Here is a 26,772-nt window from a genome sequence, read left to right on the forward strand (position 1 = left end):
GGACAAACGCCCAAAAACCGGATTATTGGCCACTGTAGGCATGGCTCATCCAGACCAGGAATTTTCTTTGCATTTATGGAGTTGTCCTAATTTTAAAATGGGTTAAACTGCACTAGAAACCCCAGCACCCAACGGATGAAAACCCTGGACTGAATGAGCCACTCACGCATGGAAGTGGGTAGCTTGAAAGTTGTGGCTTGGTAGGCACAGTACTATGCAACATATGTTCATAAGCCTTTTTACAAGCCGCTTGTCATTGAGTACCTCTGAAGTAGACCATGCTAGGTGTAAATGATCTTTTCCTTCATTTTTTTGGGCCCTTTATTATTGCCCCCAAAATTTGGAATGCGGCTGTAAGGGTTTGCGACATGCAGGGTGCTGTGTGCGGAAATTATCCAATCCACTGTTGTGGGAGCACCACGGAAGGTAGAGTATTTTAAATGAACACCTATTTTAGACATCTTTTTTTATCCAAGGCCTCGGCTTGAGTGAGATTGTGCAGTCACTGTAGGTATAACCACCTTGTTGTTGCATTGAAAGTGTATGTTGTGCAAAAGTGATTTATTTCGATCTGAGGGAGCCGTGACGTCTGTCCCACCGAGACCACTTGAACATGAGCACACGCTCAGATGAGCGCTTCTTGTCAGCAAGGCACCAGGGGCGGCCGGATCAGCTCAGCTAGGCTAGGGCAGGCACATCCCTCCTGCAGCATCTGTTTGTGGATGCTGATTCCGGCATTTTTCCCCAATGTGGGATAAGTGTTTGCAGACCTGCTCAGACAGGAATGGGCCGAATTCCTGAGCCAGGGCATGCTAGGATAATGTTCAGCAATGCACGCAGTCGAAGCGCGCATCCGTTTAACACTCCTGTGCCCGGGCACGGGTTCAAGCTGAGCCGCATCTATGCCTTCTGACTTTATTCTCTGGATGCTCTCGCGGACGCAACACTACTACACTTTGTTTTCAGACTTTATTTTGTTTTTTTACAAAGTGCTTGGTACCCAAAACGAAAACCATAAGGACACTGCAACAAAACACTTACAAGTACATTGGACAACTTGTGTAGTAAGAAGTTCCAGCTTCGGGCGCATCTCCATCCAAGTGACTCCTCGCTGCTGCAATCCATGCGACTCTCTGAACTTCACGAATGACGCCGGTTGCTGAAGTCTTGGGCTTGCTGATGAATGTTGGCCTGTTTTGTCGCCACTGCTCCCAGGGCAGCCGATTGACCTAATGTGGTAACTCACTGGATACATGGCTGCGTTGCCGCTCCTGAGCCTCGGTCAGGTGAAGTGTTAGGGAAAATAAACTTTGCAGTAAGCCTGAAAACTTACAGCGGCTGGCGTTCACATCTCTACCCCCCCCCCCCCCCCAGCAGAGAGTAAGGTGATCTCCGGAACAACACAGTGTCGAAAATATAGCACCTAATGCACAAGCACTCTTGTTTTGGGCCGTACATCGGCCATTTTTCTGTATATATTCATTATTATTGGTTGAAATTTACAACGACTGTTTTTAAGTGCCATATTTTACCTGACTTGCCTATTGATGTTAGATGTTAAAGGAGCCACCAGACTGGATTGGTTGATTTGTAAAGTGCTCATACACCACCACCAAGTTACCCTCTTGCGCTAGGAGACAAACAGCACAGAAATCCCTAGACGTAAAAGCTGCGTAACGGTGTCCAAATGGTCATTAGCAATCCTAATTGTTGGATTAACAGAAGAGGAAAGTCATGAGAACCTTTCTAAACGTGACTTGGTCTGCAACATTCAGTGCTTAATTTGTAAAATACAAATGCCAGGGCTCTCGTCAGAAGGCCACTGCAGCTTGCACCACATATTGCCTCTGCCATGCGGTCAAATATAGTAACAAAGCAACTGCTTACCATCACACTACTACAAGTGTGACAATTCAGACTATTCCAGGCTCCCAAAGCTAGAAGAATGGTTTGGGCGGCAGGTAATAGTCATTTTAAATGTATATTAAATTCATAATTGACTTGTTGTGGTTATCTCTAAATTAGCCAGACATCGCCACTTTGTGACAGACTGTCACAAGCGCCAGTGTTTACAATTAAGTGCTGGTACCGAGCACCGGGAACCACTGGCTCAAATTAAGCACTGCTGCAACCTGTTGAATATGGAAGGGCTATGCATTCCAGTGTTTGCGTCCAAGAATCCAAGTGTCAGGCCTATGCATCAAGCATACCTAAAGCCAGGTACTTGGAGAAATATATGGGAACCAGTGGCAAGGTGCCCAGAAGACCTATACTTAATATGGAGTTTCATAAGGGACGGGATATCATACAACAGAAGGCTCTGTGGAACAGAAAGAGAACTTTGAATTGGGCTTGCTGTTGAGTAGCGAGCCAGTGCGGTAATATACGTGCCGCAAAGACGAGAGGCAAAGCTGTTCAGCAGGAAAACCAGGCAAAGTGCATACATATGGAATTCTCAGAGACTTGGATAGGAAATAAGCTGGGGGGCCCTATGAAAAGTATTCTTATAAATTAATCAAACCATACAGAGTTGCAGAAGCAACAAATGTACGATACTATGCCTTCGTAAGGAGAAGAACTTTACAAAGTATATAGAATAGCAGTAAATTTGCTGATCTTATGGAGTAAAGAGAGATCTTGATCAAGTCCCACATTAAAGGTCTTAACTTTAACTCCTTCGATGCTGATGACGGAACCGCTCCGTCATCAGCTGCGGTGGCGCTGTGCTGATGTCGGAGCGGTTCCGTCATGGCCCGCTCGGCACGCCTGCGCGGCACGGATTCCGCGCCTGCGCTGAGCGTTCTATTGAGCGGGGCGGGCCATGACGGAACCGCTCCGTCATCAGCACAGCTCAACCGAGGCTGGTGACGGAGCGGTTCCGTCACCAGCATGCGGCTGCCGCGCGGCCGCCCCGCCCCCTTAGCGCTGCGGCGGAATAGCCGCCGCAGCAAAAGAGTTAACTGCCAGAGTAGAAGCACAAAGCAAGGGTCCAGTTTACTCCATCCTCAAAGCTCAAAGCTGAGTTAGGCGCCTTGACGCCCATGGGGCTAAGTCGCGCATATATAAATTCCACTTCATTCATTCATTCATTCATTCAAGCTCTGCTGATTGCCAGGTTAGCTTGCTTTAGACTATTCTGCATCTAAGCTTAAAACCCAGTGCTGACTCCTGGAGTAATCATTGTCTGCTCAGCGTTGGCACCGCTGGCAAGTCCAGCTCCTGAAGGGAGGCTGCCCGTTCATCCCAGGTGGTGGGCACCAGTGATGAGCATCAGACGCCACCACAGCTAGAGACCAGAACCCATGGCCTGCTCCAGGACCCAGTAAAAAGCAACTCCCTGCCTCTCAATCCTACCACTAACGCTGCCTAGCGTGTGGTGCCTCCTTTATGTGAACCTTTGTCGTCTGTTGATTGGGGTACCTTACTCCAGGACATTATCCATTTGCCGGTCTCCCAGTGACGGATCCAGATTGTTAATGTTGACGAATCTTCCTGCTTGCTTCCACTGATTTCCCTGGTTCTAAAGTGGTTAGTTTCCAACCATGTGCATTGTTTTCACAAATCCCGAGGTCTGTCCTTACTAGCTCTGAGACGGGCACTACAGGCCTGTGAAGTCCTCAGTCTTTGTTGTGATTCTATAAATTGTCTTTTGTTTAAGCAGATCGCCTTCTCTGCCAAGTTGCATCCTCGTGTGTGTGTGTGCGTGTTTTTACTCAACGTACGGTACATGATGGCTTGTTTTCTTTCCTGACATTGATATAACCTGCCGCACTATGTAAATAAAGAAGTACGCAGAAATGGTCGCCTCGTAAGGTTAGTACACCGTGTAGACATTCTATGAATGGTTTGTTTTCCATCAGCTTACAACTCGCTCCTGATTTCATCTTTCAGCTAGCCTTCCCAGAGGTTTTAGACTAGTCGCATCGCGAGCACAATCTACCCTAAAACAGTGTTGTGTGTACCCGGGTTCTGGTTGAATTTACATTACTGATACGCAAGTATGTAAATGAGAAAGTACTATGTATTTATTACAGTATTGCTAGAAGGCCTCGCCCAATGGCATCAGTTATTTTACATCACACATATGTACACGTTACTCAGTTGCGCATACTTATATTGCATTTTACGTGTTTCCAAATCGAGGCAAAGGGAATGAAGGATCTTTGCCAAGGAGAGATGGTTTTTGGTCATGTGCTGCATATAATGACACATTTTCTTATTTTTTGCTTGTGAGTGTCAGGGTGGCTTTTCTGGACCATTGGCCCCAGGGCCGGCTTTAGTGCTGGTGGCGCCCTGTATGACCATCTTTTTTGTCGCATCCCATCTGACCTCTTCCGCGGATTCCCCCACTGCCACCCTGCAACACTGCCCCTCATCCCTCCATAGCCCCTCTCTCGCATACATTTCACTTGCTTTAAAGCGCTGGTGTAGGCTGGCTTTACTAATCCGCTCGGCTACCCACATTAAAACCAGATCTGTTCTTTGCAGCAGGCGTGTTAACCCTCTGCGCTACTTTATGGCGAGTCTAAACTGCCACTAGACAAAACTTTCATCTCTCTCTAGCCTGAACATTAATCACAAGAGTTATCGGACATTTTAATTACTGCCAGAAACCTGGACCATTAGCAAATCTGCAGCAGATGCTTTTAAATCCAATGTTATTGCTAAACAACGCCCCCTCTGAGGTCAGTGCCCCCCCCCCCCCATTCCCCTGGGTCAGCGCCCAGTGCAGCCGCACCAGTCGCACTGCCTTAAAGCCGGCCCTGATTGGTCCGTTGTCACTATGGGAACTGTTTTCTGTGGCTCAGCATCTTGGTCGTTGTGGGTTAGAAAGGGCCATGTTAATTGTCATAGCACAGTACTGTTCGCTGACATGTCGACCGCAGGCAAGAGATGACGCAAAGACACATGGGAGAAGTGCTGCAGTCACAGGAGTGCGGTGGGCTGGAGGGGGTGAGGCAGTGAGTGCGGTAGCAAATGTAGGACAAGCTATGTCTAGCGTCTTTCCTTTATGACACACATACGAGGCTAGTTACAGTATGAAATGGAATACAAAAGAAAGTGCTTTTTTTTTTTACACTTCAGTAACTGCTGGGGCATCACGGCTTTAGCTGGTATTGGTTTATATTTCACAAATGTAGTTTACTCCGAATATTCTGAAGTAAATATTTCAAAAGCATTTACAGTAGTGTTGAAGTTCTGACACTTAGCACATACTTGTTACTGGATCTACTCTTTACCCGCCTTCCCACCCGCACAGCAACACAATTTATTCTGCTGTATTGAGGTGTACTTCTGCTACGACAGTATTTCTCTCAGAGTTTCTGGTCAATATTTATTGATATGTGTTTGTGTGTCCCCCATAAAACATTCCTCAGTGTTTAGGAAGAGAAGACCTATTTATTTAAAACAAGAATCGCATTTTAAAAATTTCACAGAGGCGGCACATCCTATGCTCCACCATTTTAGGCCTGGCAGTTTCGGGGGGACTGCTCCCATGTGCGGGGTTGGTGCTGATTTGCATATGGTGGGCCTTTGTCGAGTGTGGCCTGGTGGGCGAAGAAGGGTAGACTGGCATGCTGCCTGACCGATTGCCAGTGGCTAGGATGTATTCAAGCATTCCATCCATCACCTTGTTGTTGCAGTTGACACCATTTTAGGAAGCAGTTGACTCTATTTCTCGTTGATTGCGTTTTTCTGTAGTACGCAGGGCTGAGAAGGGTGCCTAATGTTATGCAAATTGACTGTGAGGCTAAAAACTAACCACAAGTGCTGTGCAGTGCTGGATGTTCCATTTCAGTCCTTCCTTGTTCGTGAGAGCTGAACATCAGCCTGTGTTTCAGAGGGTCCTGTGGCATCAAACGCATTGAACAATGACCTGTCAAAGATCTTCGCTAGCCGAGGGACTAAAGCTTGTTGGGTCGTGATGGCTTGCCGCCTTCTCTTGAGTTTGGCATGCTGTTGCTTAGCGCTAGCTTCTACTTGTTGAAGCCCCTCTACTCTGAGCATCCTTATTGGTCAGGATGTATCTGTACTGACTCAGTCATCGGATGGCTCAGTCAGACTTCATTCTCTTCGAATATGGACGCAAGGGGCTGGTTGTTATTGGTCTGAAGTGCCTGATTCTCTGGGTGGTTTAAGGCTCTGAGCTAAGTCTACCAGCAAGGATGCGCCTGAAAAAGGATACTCTTAATAATTATATTGGATTATTTGTTAAAACTTTACCTGAAGCGAATCTAAATAAAACATAGTGAATGTAGTCTAGTCTAGAATAGCAGTGATGATTTTGAAGCCAATTCATCATCAACGTTGATAATCAGATGTTATGGAGTGTCTATCGCATTAAATTGAGTTCTGTAGTCACGTGACACAAGGTTGTCACTGCTGTCTTTTAATTTGCCGCCTGCAAGTGTATCCATTTTCGGGGTCGGACTGGCCTATACGGCAATCCGGTAGTACCCCATGGGCTGGTCGGACAGATTAATGTGTTGGCCGTTTTTTTAGCACTATTGTGCTGGTTTTATGGTCAGGTGGGTAGGTTTTTACTGTCGATTTCCCTGATATTACCCTTTTTTTAACCTATATGCTCCGCTAATGTGGGACACTTTTATTTAAGTGCATGAGCCTATTTTTTGTCCCTGTCTGTTTGTGGTTGATCACTTGAAGTGTGTCTAAGTATTTATTAAACCGAAGGCTGAGGGGACAGGGGGTCGGGCTGAATGTTGAATCGGAGATATCATCATATCAAGCAAAGTATATTCTAATTGGGTTGATGGGTGAAATCAATCATTTTAATTCCTGAATATGAGCGAGGCTCTCATTACTCTGAAAGTTTGCCCCATTTGGAAAACCTGCCAATACAATGATAACAACAAGGGATATGTATTGGATTTATAATAGAGAATTACCCAAAAAGCCACCTTTGTTTAAAATGGAGAGTCAATATTCAGTTTTTGATTTTCACATATAGCAATATTTTCAGTTTCGAACCCAGCACATAGCATAATACACTGAAAACTTTATAATTAGACTGCTACAGCTGTCCATCCCCAACGAAATGAGTGGCGCGGTCTTGTGATTTGAGATTTGCTCCCGCCATCTTGTGACGGGGCTCGAGTCTGTGAACCCTTAGTAATTTGTGACCCGTATTAAGACTGCATCATGTACATGTTGATGAAGGAGCCAGCCACAGGCCAGTGAGTGAGGCTTTGCGGAAGGCTTTATGCTGGGCACAGAGTGTATTTAGAGGGGTGGAGGAGATCAACCATGGCCAAGAGCACCATTTGCGGTACAGTGCCAGGGAGGGCAACTAGACCTGTTGTTGAAGCAGAAAATGATGAGCTTGCATCACCTACTACTATGGTGAATGACTGTAGAATGATATTCAGGGCATAGACAGTAGTTCAAGAAGTTCTCTTTTGGAACTTTGAAGTCTACAGAGCATGAAGTGGTAGGTAGCACATAGATGTATCCGTATCCTGGAGCAAAGTGAGTCAGAAGCCTACAGGAGGATGCTCCTCTGCGAAAGAATTACCCCTCCGTCCCATAGGGGGGTGGTGGGAGCAGTACAGTGTGGCTTCCTTCACGCGGAGTATGAACACAGTTACAGAGGCGGTTCCAGGTAACTCAGAAGTGAACAAGTCCCTGGTTCAGTTTAGAGACCGAGACAGTCAGACTTGATTAATATCAAGGTCCTAGAGGTCTGGTCTGGTCTATCCACGTTTAGCAGGTACCCAGTACTGAAAGAAAACATTATGTCGCTGAAGTTCACAGAGGTTTTCTCAAGGGTGCCCATACAGAAAGCAATGTCCCTGGAAGAGGGACATGGCGGAAGGCAAGGGGCTAAAGAGAAACTGCCAGCTAGGACGTGTTCTTGGCTTGCATTTGGTTTTCTAGGCATGATTTTCGGGAAACAACCTTTACAACGCAGTCATCACATAACATCGCACTACATTTACAACGCAGTCATTACATCGCAACATTCTTTACAACGCATGCAACTACAATGCAGCCATTACATTGCATGACACTACAACGCATGTCACTACAACGCATGTCACTACAATGCATGTCACTACAATGCATGTCACTACAATGCAGGCATTACATCGCATGTCATTACAACGCATAGTACCCCTAGACTATCCAACACTTACCCTACTGTTGCACCCCCTTGAGTTAGAATAGTCATTTTTACCCCTACAGTATCTAACATGTACCCTACTGTTACACCCCGAGATAGAATAGTAATTTTTACCCATACACTATTCCACACTTACCTTAAATGCAATGTAATGGTATGCGTTGTAATGGTATGCGGTGTAAAGGTATAATGCAATGTAATGGAGTGCGTTGTAAATGTAGTTAAAAAAATTTGTTGTAATGGCATGCAATGTAAATGTATGCGTTGTATAGGATGTTGCGATGTAAAAACGTTGTAAAGGCATGCGTTGTAAATGTATGCATTGTAACGTCGTACATGATTTTCACCTATCGAGTTAGGACTTTCACCTGTAACATTTATAGCAGGTAGGTGAAAACAAATAGTGATTTCGGTCAACAGATAAAAGATGGAGGCAAGCCACTATTTATTGAACAAGTACAGAGAGTGTGCAGAGGGTTGAAGCTTGATAACCTTTTTCATGTGCAAGCAAGAACTTCCCTGAAGACAACGAAACTACAGGTAGAAGCGAAGATAGCTCAGACAGTTCAAGCAGAGGACTATACGGTCTACATATGTAGGGACCTCCTCCTTACGAACGTGAGGGTGTGGACCCTGTTTCCAGAGACCTGTCGAGGCAGGTGGCCCTTGCTACAGTATATACATTCCCTGAAGCTAGGGGTCTCTGCTGTATTAGAGCCCTGGTTTTGTAAAAAATAATGTCCGATGCCTATTCTGCTGAGTAAGTAACGCCATGAGGCATAGCTTGTGTCCAGAACGTGCATACAGTGGCAACACAACATATGAACACCTACACACGCTGCCTTAAACCATGCACTCAGACCCTACAGACATCCATTTTCACAAAGTTCAACAGACAGACAGGCACCCAAACTGGTACGGATGCACACACACTAAGCATCGTACATCACCTTGTGCAGGAGGGGCGGTATGTAGTGCACGAGTAGCACACATGATGGTGTTGGTGAAGCATGGCTTGGCAGTTCGGGCTGGACTGTTCCCATGAGGCACAGGGTCAGGCTGGTTTGCATATGGCCATGTCTGAACTGGGGTGGCAGAGTGGGCTAAAGAACGGTGATGGATTAAACCCAGATCTTTTGACTGGGTGTGAGTGTTTGATTGGTTCAGATGCTCCGTCCATCACCACCCCTTTTGTACCACGGTGTTAGTGAGAGGGGCACAGCAGCTGTGCACCCATGAACCATTACTGATCCACCAAAGAGGTGCACAGTGTTGCGGGGAGCACTGGGGTCTGTGCATCAGGGATTTCTGGTCATTCTTCATGAGGTCAGCAGTGAGTGTAGTGCATCTCAGGAGCAACGGGTGAGGAAAAGTAGAGAGACACGTCTGTGTGCATCATGTATAACATAACGTGTATTTGCAAAGCACGCGTTCACCCCCAAAGGCGCATCTTGGCGCTGAATAACATGTTTATTGTTACACAACTCAATGGTGCTCAGTTTATCGACCTCAGATGGATGAAAGGCTGAGTGGACCCGCCGGGATTTGAACCTGTAGCCATGAGATCGAACACCGGCCCCTGCAGTAGATGTAGTAGTCCACTGAGCCACCAGACCCTGTTCATGCAGCAGGAGGTACAGATGGGGGTTGGGTGCAAAAGGAGAAACACTTTAATGAGCCCCTTAGCATGTGTGACGGTCCTGGGTTTGGGGTCAGCAATATTGTACACGCTGGCACTTTTGCCTATGCTCACAATGGAAACTAGAATGCCAAGTTCTTTTGAATGGCAATGCAGAGACATGCTGGAGGTGCCACCCAATGCAGCTGTCTCTCTTCTAGACACCCATTAGCTGGTTAGAATTAGACAAGGCAAGGTGTAAACAAACATGCATACGTCATATACTATTCAGGCTTACCTGTGTCCACTTTCATTACATGCAGTAATACTGGTGCAGCTTTAAGGCTGCTCTGCACGTGGATAGCCCATGATATTCAGATCTTCACAGAAGTGTAGCCTTTTCCCTCCTCCGCCTTCCACTAGAGAAAAACTCGTGAAAACAGCATACAGCATTGTAAGAGCACGGTGAGAAGGCAGAGCTCCATCCCTGGAGCGTGGTACAACCAGTATCCAACACGTATCACCCCCACAAGGCTTTAGATCATTAATAAATGTGAAAGTGAACATGAGGCGTCAGCCCTACCTCATGTCTCTGTTTATGGTTGGCATACCGGAGGGACCTAAAGTTGTTTCAATCCTAATTCTGAAAGTGCCATGCCTTACCCTGCACGGCCAATCGGATGCAGCTGTATTTGGGGGCTGTAGGAGACTGTGGGATCCAGTGTGCCCATGTTTACTACAGCCAATAATAATATCTGTTATGAGTCCCTATACAAAACGAACTATTATAATTAGTATTTACATTTCCAGGTGAATGTGATGAGAATGATACAAGTGTGTGGATGAATGCCAGGGGAAGTCTTGGAAGCACACCCAACGTACAACAATGAACGAGGGCAGCTCGCGCCCCTGCTCTCTGGTTAACTGGCGAGTTGTATTTTTGTAGAGGATGGATGGTTGAATGCTGTATGCATAGTCCTCTCTATTGAGGTGACACACTAATGGGTGGTATTACGAGACAATACAGAAGGGCATGCAGTTCCTAACTGTTACAGGGGGACAAGAGAGTTGGATGGTCATGAGTTACATGGGGAATGGGGAGTTCCTCCTGTTGGAATTAGGGCTCTCACACACCGGCCGGGTGTCATGCCTCATCATAGGGCTTTGCTTACCGTCAGGTCGGCGCTGCAGATGCTGCGCTTTACTTTAATTCATTTTGCTCTTTCCTCCAAAGAGATGGTACTAGCCGCGCTTCGTCCTCTCTTGTTTTGACTCAACTCGGCTAATACCGCGGCTTATTTCACCTTTCTTGCTCTATAGCCTACTCTCCGAGAGGCTGGTTGTGCAACACTGATATACACGAGCCACGCCGCGGCACAAAGTAGTCTTCGGCACCGATACATGCCGTACAGTAGGAACTGCATACCCTTTTGTATTGACTATTGATGGGGCACCTATTCTGGACCTTTAAAAGCCCTTTGTCCCTCTTGTGTGAGGTATTACGAGACTACAGGCTATAGGGTGGAGTGTGTGGGTTCATTTGAGCAAAAAGTAGATGTTGTAAAGAGAGCTTTGCAGAGTGCACTAAAAGGAGGTGACCAGGCAGCAAGGGAATGTTGGATACAAAGTTTGTATGTTACCATGTCTCCAGCCTCTACATTGATTACCACTACATGCCCTCCGTCCACTACATCGTCAGACTTTAGATTGTCTCAGGTATTGATCTGCCTGTAATTGTTACCTTTATCCTACTTTTAATCATATAAACCGTAGCCTATTTCAAATAACTTAAAATGACAATGCAATGTTATGCTATGTAATGTAGTGGTCAGCTGGTGTAGTGGTGGTGTATTGTTTTGCCCACGCGAACCAGTAGCATGGCCCGAGGGAACAGTGAACTGCCCAACCTATCTTCTGTTTTGCATGGGCCATGGTTGAGTCCCCAGTTGACATCAACAACTACTATATAGGGGGCCTGCCCGCACTGTTCGGGGCAGAGACCTGAAACGAAGGAGCCCGTGTCCATGTCATCCTGCGCGCGTGTAACACGGTGTACCAATTCCTGCCCTTCCTCCCACAACCCCAGCATGCCATAAGCAGACATGGGAGCTGACGGTGCCAAGAGCAACAACCTATTCTTATTTGTCACATGTCGCTCGGCAACAGGAGGTGTGTTAGCGCTCAATCTGGAGAACATCAGTGACTATAGTGTGTAAAGCTGCTGAGCTGATTTCGAACTAGAATGTCCATGTCCCAAAGTCTGCTTATAACTGATGTATGCTTATATATACTTATTGCCAAACCACAAAAATGAATAAAAAGAAATGTAATAAAAACAAACCCAGGGTGTACCAGTTTATTTATATAAAAATGGATGGGACAGCAGGGTTAGTTATCTAAGGTCTTTGAATATTACTGGTAAAAGCCAATGATGATTCATCTCACTAAAACCCTGCATCCCATAACCTCCTGTGTTATTTTTTATTAATAGGTGCCTATTGTGCGACACTTTCCCTGGGCGCTCCAGAGTGCTCTACGTTCTCAGCAGTAGGAAAAACAAGCCTGAGGTAAGTGGATTCCTCCATCCTTAGTAGGCTTTTCAGTGTCCTCATCAATGAAATTCATTGCCTGTTATCCTTCGTGAAGCGAAAAAAAATACTTTCTCCTTAAAGCTTTTTTTTAAACTTTATTTTCCAATGTTCTTATGGTTAACAATCCAGCATGATTAAACACTACAATTTTGCAAAGCAAACTGAATACACAGCAATGCAGTCGCAAAATTAGACAAGCATAAATATATAACTTTTTAAATTTGGAACGCCCTCGCTTGGCACTCCAGAGCAGATTAAACCCAAGCAGCCACCCAGGATAGACCATCTAGGGATGAAGTAACAAATCACAGAAACCTGATAAAGTGGGATGTGATGTACTTACCCCACTTCGGTGGGGACTATCCCATCAGGCGGTAGTGTGGCAGAGGTGGAGCTAGTCTCCAACAAGTAAGGCTTAAGCGGCTCCCAAGTAGCTTTCGGGCGGGAGGCAAGAGGTAGAGTGCTGGCATATAGCTCACAATTGGTATTGCAATACGTAAGACTATGGAGCCAGTCCCTGACAGTGGGCGATGTTCTGCTACCCCATTTAAGCTCTATCTCTCCCTTTGCAAGCAAAAGGGCAATGGCTGTGAATTTACGGACCTTTTTCGGGAGCCCACCCACGTATCCCAGTAAAGCAAGTTCCAGCAAAGGGATAACATCCAAGTGAATCATTTGTGATATAATCTCAAATATGGATCTCCAAAAAGTCCCAATCTTTGCCCATCTGACACGGAATTGTGCTAAGACGGCCTGTGGGCCACCACACTTGAGGCAATGATGAGATCGTTTTTAATCAATGGCATGTAGCTTGGCAGGGGTCATATATACCCTCCACAAATGTTTAAAATGTATGAGTTTATGTCTGCTACTTAAGGAGACTTCATTGGTTTGTGCAAAACAAAAGGCCCAGTGCAAATTATTTCTCCTTAAAGCTTTGTAAAGTAATTTGGATTTCGGTATATCTCATGGGCGACAATTCCATGGGGTTGAGCCCTAACTTTTAAAGGGCTTGGCAATGCTTTTCAGACTCGTGTGTTGTGAGTCGGCAGTTGAAGGCATCAGCTAGACGAGATGGACCTTTGATGCCCAAAGGGTTTATTTTTGGAGGTCAAAAACTAAGAGTTTGGAAAAAAAAGCGCCTGAAAGAGTCTCTGACTGCGATGCATGCTTTTAGTGGCGGCCAATATAAGTCCCTGAAGACCCGGCTAATATAAATCTGAGGTTCTTATGCTCAGGCCAAATACAACATTTTAGATCCTTTATTCGTTCATGCTACAGTCCAAAAGCGGCAAGAAGCATATGACACAGTGGCCTCAACAAGTCACGACAAAATATACAAGCAGGAAACCAATGAGGGATCACACTGCTTCACTTCCCAGCGGGTCGCCCCTTAGCATTGTGGTCAATGCAGATCACCAAGCGTGTGTGCTTGCAGGATTTTCTCGAGTAATTACAAAGTTGTACTGGCCATCTCTATACACTTGTTTCTGGATCATTATCCGTCGGTAGACAAACACAGGCAAACATATACATTAACAATAAATGCAAAATATAAGTAACCACAGGTAGTCAGTCTTCTGAAGCAGAGAAGACAAAAATAGGTCTTTATTGGGCCTTTGGATGGAGCTACAGATACTTTCAGAATTGAAACTTCTGATCTGACCCTTGGTTTGTGTTGTCTTTGTAGAAGGAGCGCCTCTATGACGTGTCACCAGGCCACATGATCGGCTCCTCCTCTCCGTCTCACATGCTTCCTCACGCGCAGGCATGGGCCAATCGGCTGCGCTTCAAAGAAGAGCTCTAAAAACCCAAACAAATTTAAAGAAGAGGTTATAAAATGTGAAAGTTATCACGATGAATTGTTCCTGCCCAGAAATAAACAATGATTGCACATTTGACAGGCCCTAGTTTCACGCTCTTCTAAAACAGACTCACAGGCTGTTCTTTGCTCCTTAAACGCTGTCCCTGCAGCAGAGAGAGAAGTATTCGTTTCACATCTCTCGGTGACTTCCGCTTTCACAACTTCACGGGCTGCTCTTATCTCGGGTGGGGGTTGTGGTATTGTCACCACAGAACTAAAATAGTGAGCGGCAAAAAAACCTACCATAATTGCAGCAAGAAAGGAAGCTGGCATTGGAGAACGAGAAACCGGGCAGGACGGTCTGCTTCAGCGATGGTGCCTGTGGAGGAGAGGGTGTCTACCATGGCAGACAAGGGAACATCCTGAACAAACACATCCGGGGTAGTGGAAGAAGTCTAAGGTATGCACTCGTCTCCTTAGCAGACATTTCATGTTTCCCAGTGATCATTATAGCCCTTGGGCCTTAATGTGCTATTATTAACCTGCTTTTTGGGCATCCAAATGCGCCTGCTCGGCTGGCTGTCTACCACACACCCACACACACCCATACACACCCATACACACCCATACATCTGCTCCATAATGGCCGACTGAGAAGAAAGCTAAGGGACTTGGTACAGCCCTCCAAAATCACCCATACAGCTCACAGCTCATTGAAGCTGACACCTTTATCAAGCAGCGCCGCATCACATTCACTCTACACGCAGAGGTCTTCAAACTTTTGGATGCAGAGACCCCCTGTCAACATTTTCAAGCGTAAGGACCCCCTCCTGACAAAAATTTCTAAACCTCTCTACAGAGAGAACACACCCAGTGATGGAAACCTCGGAACCATCGGAAGAGTACTGCCCAGACTTCCAAGAGCGCCACTGTGCCATACCAAGGCCAGCTTCTGTCCCATATATAGGACATTTACCACCAAGCAGCCTCTTCACGCTAATATCCTAGACATAGTTCATGAGAAAAACTGATCTTGAGCAAAAGGTTGCCCTGGTAATCTCGATGGGGCCAGTCATGGGCATTCTTGGGCAGGTAAATAACTGGTATTATTCTGGGGCACTCATGACTTTGCCCGAAGAGCTGATTTTGTTTCTTAAGTGTGATATGTCTTTCGCCACTCTTTGGGGGGGATTTCACATCACAGCCTCTTCCACCGGTGCCACACCTTAATTAACGGGCTGAAGACATCAAAACATCTTTAAAGTGTGAGGGGAGAGGGAATATGTCAAAACCTGTGAAAACTAAGGAGCGTTCACATTTCACCTTTGATCACACAAAATATCAAATGTGAAGACTGCTCGCCACAGGACTGAATTTGCCCCCAAACTTAGCTTTGCAAAGTTTACAAATGTAATTTATAGTGGAATGCTTTTAAATTCAACAATTCATAAGTAAACCAGTGTTGTTAAAGGGTATTGGTATATCTAAGGCAAATAGGCGGTAAGCATGTTAGAAACATATGGAATTAGACATCATCAATTTCTCTCTGAAAACCTTCTTTGCCATGTTTATTCATTTCTCCCAGACACTGCAGTCAAAAGCGGTATTATTTGTTTTAATGGTTGTTACATAAGAGACATGCTGGTTTGATCACGTCCTTATTAAGTTCTCTATTGAGAATGAGTTAACCTCCAAATGGTTATGTCTTCTAGACTATACACAACTTCCACATGTCAGCAATCGGAACTCTTCTGCCTTCTGTCCAGTCTTTATGGCCTCTGACATTCTTCCTTCAGACTTGCCCTCCACCTTCCTTGCTTTTGTTGATTCGTCAGTCATGAAAGGTCTCAACTAGATGGCCCTGCTCCAGATCCACACACCTAAGACCGTCAAGAAGAAGGCTCCATTGCAGACTGAAAACATAGAGAAAGAGTTATTGAATTATGATGCTGCATGCCTCTAGTGCAGCGCTTTCACTTGGTTCTCTGGGTTCTTAGGATGCTTGTAACCAAGTCATCCGAATCATGAGGCCCATTTTCAATACAATAGGTAAGAAGCTGAGGAGTCTACCCCCCCAAATTTTCTTTTGAGATGTATAAATAACAGGTGGCCCCTAACCTTACCCTATAGAGTTGACACCCCAAGACCATTCCAGCAACCTCATGCCCCTGTTCAACAATCAAAATGCTACCTTTATTGTTAACCTTGCTACTCCCACCTCCCCATCTTGTACACTATTCTCCGTTCCTCCTCCCCCCTGCCTCTCTGCATGTTTACCTGATGTTAGAATCCAACACCAGCAGCGGCCGGCACAGGTAAGCGTGGTGGTGCGAGACAGGGTAGGTCGGGGAGGGGGGGGGAGGCGACGGACGACGGAATAGGTATTATTTATTTACCTATTCCGTCATCAGTCGACCAAACCCTCCCCCACCACACCGTCCACTGCGTTTACCTCTGCCGGCTGCCGCTGCCCAGCACTATCAAGATCCTGTCATCCTTCAAGAGATTATCACCCGATTCCGTGTCTGCATCCAAACTCTTACAAACAACACTCCTGAACATTAAAAGAAAGGGGCTTCCTGCTTCCAGAAGCAAATACAAAGATGCACCCTCTTTTGACATCACTAGCCCCATATTTCTGCTTGATCACTCATCCTCGTGTTCTGGCACGGTACGACTGCTCTTGCACGCGTTACAGCCTTCTTGACTGTCACCCACCAAATCAAAATAGGTTCTACTCTGACAGCCACCGCGGTTCTCACTTGTGAAATCCATACGATCCTACCCTCTGCGATGACTCCTTGAACATCTGTATGCCCCCCGTCCCACCTTCATGAAGGGCACAGTAATAAGTAGCTCAAGTATGATGAAAACACCCCGTTGCACAGCACTTTGGGTGAGGCTCATAGAGGTGACCACCAGGTTCCAAACTGTGTCAAGGAGACCCAGACCTGCAGAACTGGATGCAAGAAAACTGAGTGAGTTTGGTTTGGCGGACCCCTCTATTTTTTTTGTACTTGGTCTGACTCATTGGGACCCCACCATTTTTGGATTAAGGAAACCTGTGTGCATTGTTCAATAAGATTCTCACAAAATCTGCAACAGCTACGCACATTTTTCCCTTTCTTCTTCCCATAGGATCACCCTGGTGTTGGTGGTAGTGCTCACATCTGGTCTACCAAGACAGCCGTTCCCGTAGTCGCTAAATGTCTGCTCCCAGTAGGTTGCGGAGAGCCCATACTCTCACTGCTCATCACATTTTAGTCTAAGGCGTTATGAACCCATCACCCCCCTCAAATCACTCCTCCAGCTCCCTATCAAATAGAGAGCACAATTAAAAACCTTGTGCTTAGTTCACAAGTCTCCGCATGGTTTTGCCCCCAAGATTGGCGTAAGGAAGTTTTTCCATCCATATTTCCCAGCTAAACATTCGAGTCAATTACTCTGCAGGACTCTACCCACCAAAACGTGAACGATTTGGAGGCAGATACATCAATTTTCAAGGTTTTACCCTATGGAATACTCACCCACTGCACCTCAGACTTGAGGTTGATTTCATAACCTCCTGTAGGGTTCTGAACACTTCTGCTCGGCCTATAACTTGATAGCTTCATCAATGCCGTCAAACCATAGCTTCTCCTTCCTATACTGTTTACACCAGTAATCAATTTCTACCCAGTTGTGAGTGATATGCAGGCCTACTGTAACTATGTGTTTCTGTGGCTATTTTCACATAATTATGGGTTGGCTTCATTTGTCACATCCTGCTGCATACTCTACAGATTTTAACAAAAAACTGTTTCTAGCTCAAACAGAACAAAAGTTACCAAATGTTGTGATGTGCTAGAGCGCAGTGGAAGGCCCATCGCAAAGGTTACCTGGCCATCTTTCAGTTGCTTATTTCTGTATTCAGTTGTTAAACGGGTACAAATGAAGTAAAACCTTTGCCCAGATAGTATTACCATGTGTAAAAAATACAAAATAAGGAAATACTATCCCAAAATGTGCTGCTTTATGCCGCATAGTTTGGGTTTTGTTGCTGCATAATTTAGTCAACCCTGCTACATAATTTGGTGCTCCTCTGTCCCATAATTCCAGTGGCCCTGGTGCTAGGCCGAAGAATGACATCCTTACCTGCATTAAGACTCCTCGATCGGTCTTCTGATCGATTCTCAAGGTCTGAATTGCTGCCCTGCACCGATTTACTGCCTGAGACAGTACTGTTACCACGGCGTGCTGGTTGGCTGCTTGCGAATAAACCTTGTTTACTCTCCTGTAATCCTTTTTACCCTCAGCGTTCTGAGATGGCAGCAATGCGGCATGGGGAGCTTTGTAGAACATTACAAAGAAATAAAAGACTCTTATTATGCCAGCAGCCAATGGAATATGATGTTGATCAGTTCTGCAGTGATGTCAGTTGATGTGAACTCTTGCTTCTCTGCACCTTCTAAACTGGTGATGTAGTTCAGTAAGCACACTTTTCCCCTCTAAGACGCAGATCAGAATGAAAGGACGAGCAGCTACTTCCCTTCTGTGCTATGAGCGTCACGCGGGAGATAGTTGGATAGCACGTGGACATCCCCACTGGGTTGTTACCCTGGCGCTGTGACTATGACTGGTCCTGGTGTTGACTGGCCTTACTGAAGCATGAGCTTACAGAATTGCGTATTGGGATACTTTGGTGATTACGTTATCCTTATCTTTTGGATTCTTTTCGTGTGAGTATATAATTATGGATTGGATTCGGATATGAGTGATTTGAAGGATTGAATTAGGTTCTAAGTGCGGCATTCCTCTATTACAGAACTTATCTATTATTTATGCTGTGACCATAGTATTATGGTATCTGGACTTATCTAAGGTAATTTTAACAGATCATTTACTTTTTACCTTACTTGGGCTCTTTGAATGGACACTATGGGGCGCACTACTTTGAGGTGAATTGTCTTTTATCACATAACTTTGGTACCTGTATACTTTTTCATGGGATAACTGTATAGTTATCCTTATTTGTAGATATTTCAAATAAATGGATAAAAATGTATTTTGTATATAATCGCAATTTATGTATATATGATCAAAATATCTTTACTTCTTCTTGGGTTGCAGCCCTGATGAAGTCAAATGTGCATTTTTACAATGCTTGACAAAACACGTGTTGGCTGCTGAGAATACCTTTTTGGTTTGGAAGATTACAGAATACCTTTTTGATTCGGAAGATTACAATAAATACAGACTTTGGAATCATGATTTGGATTGAATTTTGAACCCCAGTGTCGCTTTACTCCTGGATACCTATCGAGTGGATTTCAACTTGATCAAGATTATTTGATGATTAGATTTTTACTACGTGGACTTATCGACATAATTGTTTTATTCATTCTTTTTTAGTTCTTATTGATTTGTTTTTTTAAACATATTTTTTATTGAATTTTTAGTACCATATACATTCACGTGTCTTGGTCACATTAGTGTAACAATCTGAACGGTCCGTGAGCTTTGTAGCGTTGTCCTTGGACAAAATACATAATTGACCTTACATGGCGGATATTCTCAAAACCCCCCTCATACCTCCCCCCCTCCCTCCTCCCCAAACTGTGGTCACACTCCATACGCAGCAGCATCAGTAATACATGTACACCCCATTTCCATCTTATCCAATAGGTCAAGGTAGAACACAACTTTTCATACGTTATATACAGTATAGACATTATGTACCAAGGTATGGACTGTTGATGGTATGATCCCTTGAGGCACAGCTACCTTCTACCCTGGCATATCAATCTCCATGGACTTAAGCTCTTCCAACATAGCCCCCCATTCCAGTGCTATCGGTGTCTTCCTTAGTCCTCTCACCTCTTCTCTACGTAGTGCTGCGCCCTCTGGAGTGCCCCACTTCAACATTTCCGTAATCCAGGTGTATATCTCCGGAGGTTTACTAGACTTCCAACGCATCGTGATATTCCTAACTGCTAGGAGCAGTGCCAGGTCTATGAAGCGGTATTGTACCTTGTGTTTCGACCTGTGCTTGTGTAATCCTAGTAGACATTCCTCCACTGTATCTCGTAACGTGAGATGAGCCGTCAACCCTGTAATTTCTCTTACCCTGACCCAATAGGCTGACGGCTCATTACACGTCCACAACATATGTAGGAGTCCCACTCCCTCCATGTGGCATCTAGAGCAAGAGCGTTGTGTCCCCGGGAACATCTTATCCAACTTCTCTAGAGTCAATTGTAACTGGCAGGCGTAATAATACGCCCAGAAGTCCGGTACTCCTAGCCCTACCCCGTTGGTTCCCACTTGCATTTTTTTCAGGCTAATGCGTCTCCGTCCCGTACCCCATATGAGCTCCACAAGCATCGTGTTCAGTGTTCTGAAAGTGGATAGGGGCACCATAATAGGCAAACTCGTAAAATAGTAGAGCAGGCGTGGCAGCACGATCATCTTTGTTATTGCAACTCTTCCCATAATGGATAAGGGCAGCGATGTCCAAAAAACAATGCTTGATCGCAGGGAGCGCACCGCCCTATCAAGGTTACCCTCCAGCATGTCATCTGGGGTCCTATAGATTTGGATACCTAAGTACTTAAATGTAGTTGGAGCGACCTGCAGAGTAGTATCCCCAAACTCCACTTCCGTGGCATCCTCGTTAGTTACAAAAAAGAATGCATGTGATTTGGCAATGTTAACCGCTAGACCAGACATGGTTTCAAAGCGTCTGAACAGATCATAAAGTGGGGCTAAGGGTTGACGGAGGTCCCGAAGATAGACAATTATGTTTTCTGCATATGCCGAGAAAAGGTGTGTGGTGTGTCTGAGTGTTATTCCCATATGCGGGAGGGTCTGCCTCATTTCTATCGCAAGGGGTTCCAGAGCCAATATCAAAATCAGGGGCGACAACGGGCAACCCTGTCTCGTCCCCCTGTGTATCAAAAATTCGCTCGAGATGTGCCTGTCCGTCCTTGCCCTCGCCGTCGGAGCTGTGTACAGCAACCGTAGCCATTTCATAAACTCCTCAGGTATCCCAAAACATGGTAACGCCCTGAGCATATATTCCCAGTGTAGCGAGTCGAATGCTTGCTTGAGGTCCAGAGAGAGACAGCCTGCGTGGGGGAATATCTTTGGTGTTTCTGACATCAAATGATGCAGTTTCCTAATATTTAGGGACGTGCTACGTGCTGGCAGGAACCCCGTCTGGTCCACATGTATCAAGCTTGAGAGGAATGGTAGTAATCTATTGGCGAGCACTTTACTCAGTATTTTATACTCGGTGGGGAGTAGTGATAGCGGGCGGTAATTAGCCATGTCCGTATGGTCCCTGCTTGGCTTAAGCAGCGAGACGACCAGTGCCTGAGCGGAAGTAAGGGGCAATTCGCCCGTGTCCCATGCTGCTTTATACAAGTCTGCTAGTCTGGGCACTAGCGTATCCGCATATGTGGTGTAAAATTCAATGGGGAGACCATCCATACCAGGGGTTTTATTACGAGGAAGATCCTTCATAGCAGTCCTGATTTCTTGTAGGGTAATGGTCCCTGCCAGGTCCTTCTGCGCCGGGGGCGGTATAGTTGGGAATGGCAATGTGGATAAGAAAGCATCTATTTGTTCTATGGGTACCCCCTCCGGTGCACTGTATAAAGAGGCATAGTATTCCTTAAAGGCCTCATTAATGCGTGCAGACTCTCGTACCATATTCCTGCCCGATTTCATTAATCATGATTGTGGGAGGGGCATCTCGTAACAATCTAGCTAGCAAAGTACCCGCCTTATCTGCCTCTACATGCGTTCTTCGAGTGTATTCCTGATAGTCTGTTTCTAAGGGATTCCAACAGTTCAGCGTGTTTAATACTTATGTCCTGGAGTGCTTCTGAGTATGTGTCGTCCGTCGCCGCCAGCTGTTCTAACCTCCCCATTTGCGATTCAGTGTCTACCAGAGAGCTGTGTATCTCCTGTCGTGCACCGACCGTTACACTAATTGCTCTACCTCTCAAGACTGCCTTAAACGCATCCCACTCAATCAGCCTGTTTGTCGCTGTGTTGCTATTTTCTGCAAAATATCAGTCTATCGTGCGTAGTATGTCAGCACGGAACACCGGGTCTTCCAAGAGATGTGGCCTGAGCCGCCATGTGGGAACCGGCGTGGGTATCCTACCCCATGTAATAGTTATCTCCTGTGGATTGTGGTCGGAGAATGTCTTGGGTAAGTATGTAGTGTGAAGGACCTGTACTGCTATGTCAGTGGAGCAGAGGATCCTATCTATTCTGGTATGTAAGGCATGAACCGCCGAGTAAAACAAGTATTCCCGGTGGTTCCGGTGACTCATCCTCCACACGTCACAGAGTCTACACCCCGTCACCCAGTGTTCCAGAGCCTCTGTTTGTTTGAAGACCCCCACGCCGCGTAGTGGTGGGTGTGATCTATCTAACGAGACATCTAACACCACATTAGTCCCCTCCCAGTATCCATGGACACGTATCCCAACCAGTCAGTGCTCCGCTGAGTAAGTCCCAATATTTGTCCTGATCGTAGTTAGGGGCGTACACAGAACCCAGCACCACCAGGTGTCCGTCCAGTGACCCCCTTACAAAAACATATCTACCTTCCTTATCTATTTTCTGGTCATGTGCAATAAAGGGCACCCCATGGTGAATCCATATCGTGACCCCCGAGCATAACCCGAGTAAGAGGTGGAAAAAACCTGCCCCCTCCATTTCTTCCTAAGTTTCACTATTTCACTGTTGATCATGTGTGATTCCTGCAGACAAGCTATCTGAACCTTGCGGCACAGCAAGTATGCGTGTATCCTATGTCTCTTGTGGGAAGTGCCCATATCCCGTATATTCCAGGTAATCATGTTGTAACTACCCAACCCATGCATTGTGATGTTCTGATTTTCTTATGGGGCATCAACAGGGTGCGTAGAAGAACAAATGTAATACCAGCTGCATCATAAAGGTGGCCAACCCTCCCCCAACAATCCCAATACACGGTCTGGACACAGAACCATACCAGACCACAACATACGATTGCAACAAGCAAATCAGTAAAAGCAAAGCAAGGGCTTTCGCCATAAGGGGGGCGGCGCCTGCACCTCGCATGCGTTCGTGTAGTACCTTCACTTAACACCCTATAGCTACAACGGTACCCGGGCTCAACAGTAGCTATCAGCAAGTATCACCCGTACAGTAACGATATATTATTAACAGTGTATACTAGTTGCACATCATAAACAAAGGCACAAGGTATACTTGCGTGGGTGCATCAACCAAATAAATCCGCTATTAGTTGCGGTGTGGCCGAGGGAAACAGGGCAACACTGCCCTCAGAGTCTGAACCATGGGATGTCTCTCCTTCAGTAGAAGATTTCGTTCCAGCACCAATACATGGGGCGCCTGTGAAGGTCGCTGTGGCTATAATCGCTTGTTGTTTAGATTGTTGCAGCCGTTGCGTCGTGACACGTTTATTCATGGTGCTTTTTCGTTGGCGGCCATTCCTACGGCTCAGGGGAACAGCCTGCCGAGGCCCTTGCGTAAGGTCCCTGTGTGTGGTATTATCAGCCGCGCTAGTCAGTTCCATCACCTCAATCCAGTCCTCCATGTCGCCAGGACTCTCAAAGAAGTAGGATTTTTGTTCGTGTAGGATCTTCAAACGGGCTGGGAACAACAGGGCATATTGGACATTCAGATCCTGCAGCCGACGTTTCACTGCCATAAAGGAGGATCGCTGTCGTGTCACCGTCACCGTGTAGAGGGAGACCCTCGTGTTCTCAAAGGTAATCGGCGCCACCTCCCTGGCTTTCTGCAATAATGTATCCCGGTCTCTAAAATTTAGGAGTTTCACAATAAGGGGCCTCGGTGGGGCACCTGACTTCGGCCGCCCAGTAGGTATTCGGTGTGCCCGTTCTATGCAATATTGCGAAGAGAGACCCTCCAGCATTACATAGTCTCTGAACCACTGTTCCATGTAGGCAGCTGCATCGATCCCCTCACTTTTCTCCGGCAAGCCGATCACCCGGATGTTATTGCGCCGCGCTCTCCCTTCCGCATCCTCCACCCGGTCCATCAAGGCAGCTACTTGCGTCTGCAGGAGTTTCACTTCGGTTGCCGTCTGTTTCTGTTGTGGGAGCACCTCCGCTAGGGTCGATGTGTGTTCTTTCACCGTGTCTGCTACTTTTGTATGGTCCGCCCTCAGCAGGTTCAGTCCCGTGGTCAGAGATCCTATCTGTGATTCAATGGCTTTCCTGGAGTCTCTTACTTCCTGTAAAATAATGTCCAGCTTATCCATTTGCGCAGGCACCACCGTGGGAGGGACTCAATCGGACCTCGGCGTACTAACCACACTGTCTTGCGTGTCGCGTGATGGGTCTGAGCCAACCTGACCCTGCTTTTTCACCGTATTGCGCCCCATGGCTCTCGGTATGATGCAGCCCCAGCCGCAATCGGACAGAGTCACTATTTTAAGAAGAGCGGCACGCACTCAGTTTTCCCGCGGGCGCCAATCGAGTTCTAAACGCTTAGGTATGGGCAGCGCCGACGTCCGTCTCATCCAGAGTCACAGCTAGGGGCCGAGTAAGTGATGTTTTCCTAGCCGATAGTAGTGGGGCCACACAGGTCATATGGATCTCACCCGCCATACAGGGTTCCGCAGCGTGCTACCGCTCTGCTTGTTATGCATGCGAGGAGGGGTGGGGTGGCGGAGACCTTCAAGTGTCCACACTGCGAGGGGAGAAAAAGGAGTTCCCTCCAGGTGTTCTGCCGTATTTGCCCGGGCAATAGCCGATGGGTCGGTGGTATAGCAGTTAGAGCACCGTCCTAGGTAGATCCTCACCTGTGGGCCTAGGTCTTCCCTCTACGCACAATAGGAGTCTCTACACCCTTGCTGTGTGTCTCGCCAGCAGCAGGCAAGGCTCGCAGTTGGCGTTTCCAGGTCCTTTCGCCATGTAGCTCCGCAGTAGGCCGCACAGCCTCGGGCTCGCATAGATTCACCGCCCGTGATCAGCTGCCTCAGTATCTCCCCCACAATAGTGTGCTCTGCTCCGCAGTGATCGCTGCTCTCACCAGTGTTCACCTCGAGCTAGTCACGCCGTCGGTAGTATCGGGTGCGCTCCGTCGTCGCTCTCCGCTGATCAGGGCAGCCTCTCTGTTCTCAGAGGCTCACACGGTAGGATGACTCTGCCAGACGGCCGAAATTGCTCCCGGCCGGGAGCGCTTCCTTCGACCAGCGCTGCGCCCATATGCTCCTCCGCCACCAATGCCTGTTTTCTTGGGCACCCTCATAGCCCGGCAACTGGGTACGTTCAGGATGTTTTGAGCCCGGGTCCGGAGCTCCCTTAAAAGACGTCCGCCATGTTCAGTGGCTGGCCACGCCCCCCCTAGTTCTTCTTGATGAGTGCTCCCTGAGAACTTTATAACTGGTATTAATACAGCTGGCTATACCAGAAAATGTTTGCAGTGCCAGTGTATATATATTCTTGTCACTCCGCTATAAAGTTTGCTGCCATTGGGAGCTGTTGATGGGATTTGAAGGACACATGGATATTGTTGGTTGATAGTATTTTAATTTCTGTTTTTAAGGAGGACTTTGTTGTGTTTGTTGCTGACGTTGCAAATGTCTACCGTGGCTGGCTCTAGAATGTCTTTACTAATTTTAAAGGGTCTTATTTGTGATTTCTATCATTTGAGACGTGCACTATGCTGTGTTTTTTTTTTTTTTTTTACATTTTACTGCTTTTTTCAACTTATTTTCACCAGTGTTATACCCTTCATGTTTTTAATTTAAATCCACTAGCTCCTTGGTCAGCAGTTCGCATTTTGAATTAGCGTCCTTCAGTTTGAGAGAGCAAATATGTCCATATTTTCTGTAGTTCAGTATTAAATGAATGTAGTAGATTTACTTGTAGGGTCAGGGATGGTAGTGCTCGTGTGCTATGCCCATTTGATGGGCAGAGAGTAAGTTTGGATATGGGGGCTGCATAGTAAACTTCTGATTTTTTGTGGTGTCAGAAGTCATAATGTGTATGTACTTATTTTGGGTTTCTCTGTGCCTGACGCAATCGAGTGTGCGTTATACCCCTATGTAATTTTTCTATAAAAATGCTCACGTGCTACAAAACGTTCTCGAATGGCTTTTGGATGCCTTTGAAGAGGGTGGCAGCCCTATGTAGATTAGTGACTGATCATCACAAATGAGCACATTGACCTATACTGCTCTCAATAACCGTGCACTAGGAGCACAAGGAGGCGGGACATTGCAAGGATGTTTCCCTCCCCAGGCAAGTGACGTTTTGCAACCTCAGTTCACTGTCGAATGAATCACCAGTGATGTTTGTGGGCTCTTGTGGGAACCCCGGCTCATGGTGCCCTAGTATTGTCACCAGTTGCGGGTCTCCAGCACTATTGCCAAAGGTAGGTAGCTTTATTGATGTACACAATACAGCTTCTTGGGTCTCTACACTATCTGGAACTTCTCACTTCAGAATTGTCTGTAAACGGTGCATTTTCGAAGTTGTGTTTGCCGTGAAGGCTTCCCCAATATGGCAGCCGTCACTTTGTGAATCAGTGTTTGCATTTGAGACGCGTGGCTGCTTCCTAGACAGAGTTTCCTATGAATTTCAGC

General features: G+C 46.3%; 1 protein-coding gene across 2 annotated transcripts in view; it reads left to right on the forward strand.

Annotated features, from left to right (window-relative positions):
- The window catches only part of ELF4 (E74 like ETS transcription factor 4), a 259,188-nt gene that overhangs the window by 64,382 nt on the left and 168,034 nt on the right, over positions 1 to 26,772 (forward strand). Inside the window, exon 2 of one of the 2 annotated variants that reach the window (XM_078688365.1) lies at positions 12,253 to 12,328. The gene's annotated coding sequence lies outside the window, so the exon portion shown is untranslated. Of the gene's footprint in view, positions 1 to 12,252; positions 12,329 to 14,302; positions 14,617 to 26,772 lie in introns of those variants that run through there. The other variant, XM_078688366.1, reaches the window with a different exon arrangement.

The sequence above is a fragment of the Lissotriton helveticus genome, chromosome 4_1 (assembly GCF_964261635.1).
Source record: "Lissotriton helveticus chromosome 4_1, aLisHel1.1, whole genome shotgun sequence".
Taxonomy (NCBI): Eukaryota; Metazoa; Chordata; class Amphibia; order Caudata; family Salamandridae; genus Lissotriton; species Lissotriton helveticus.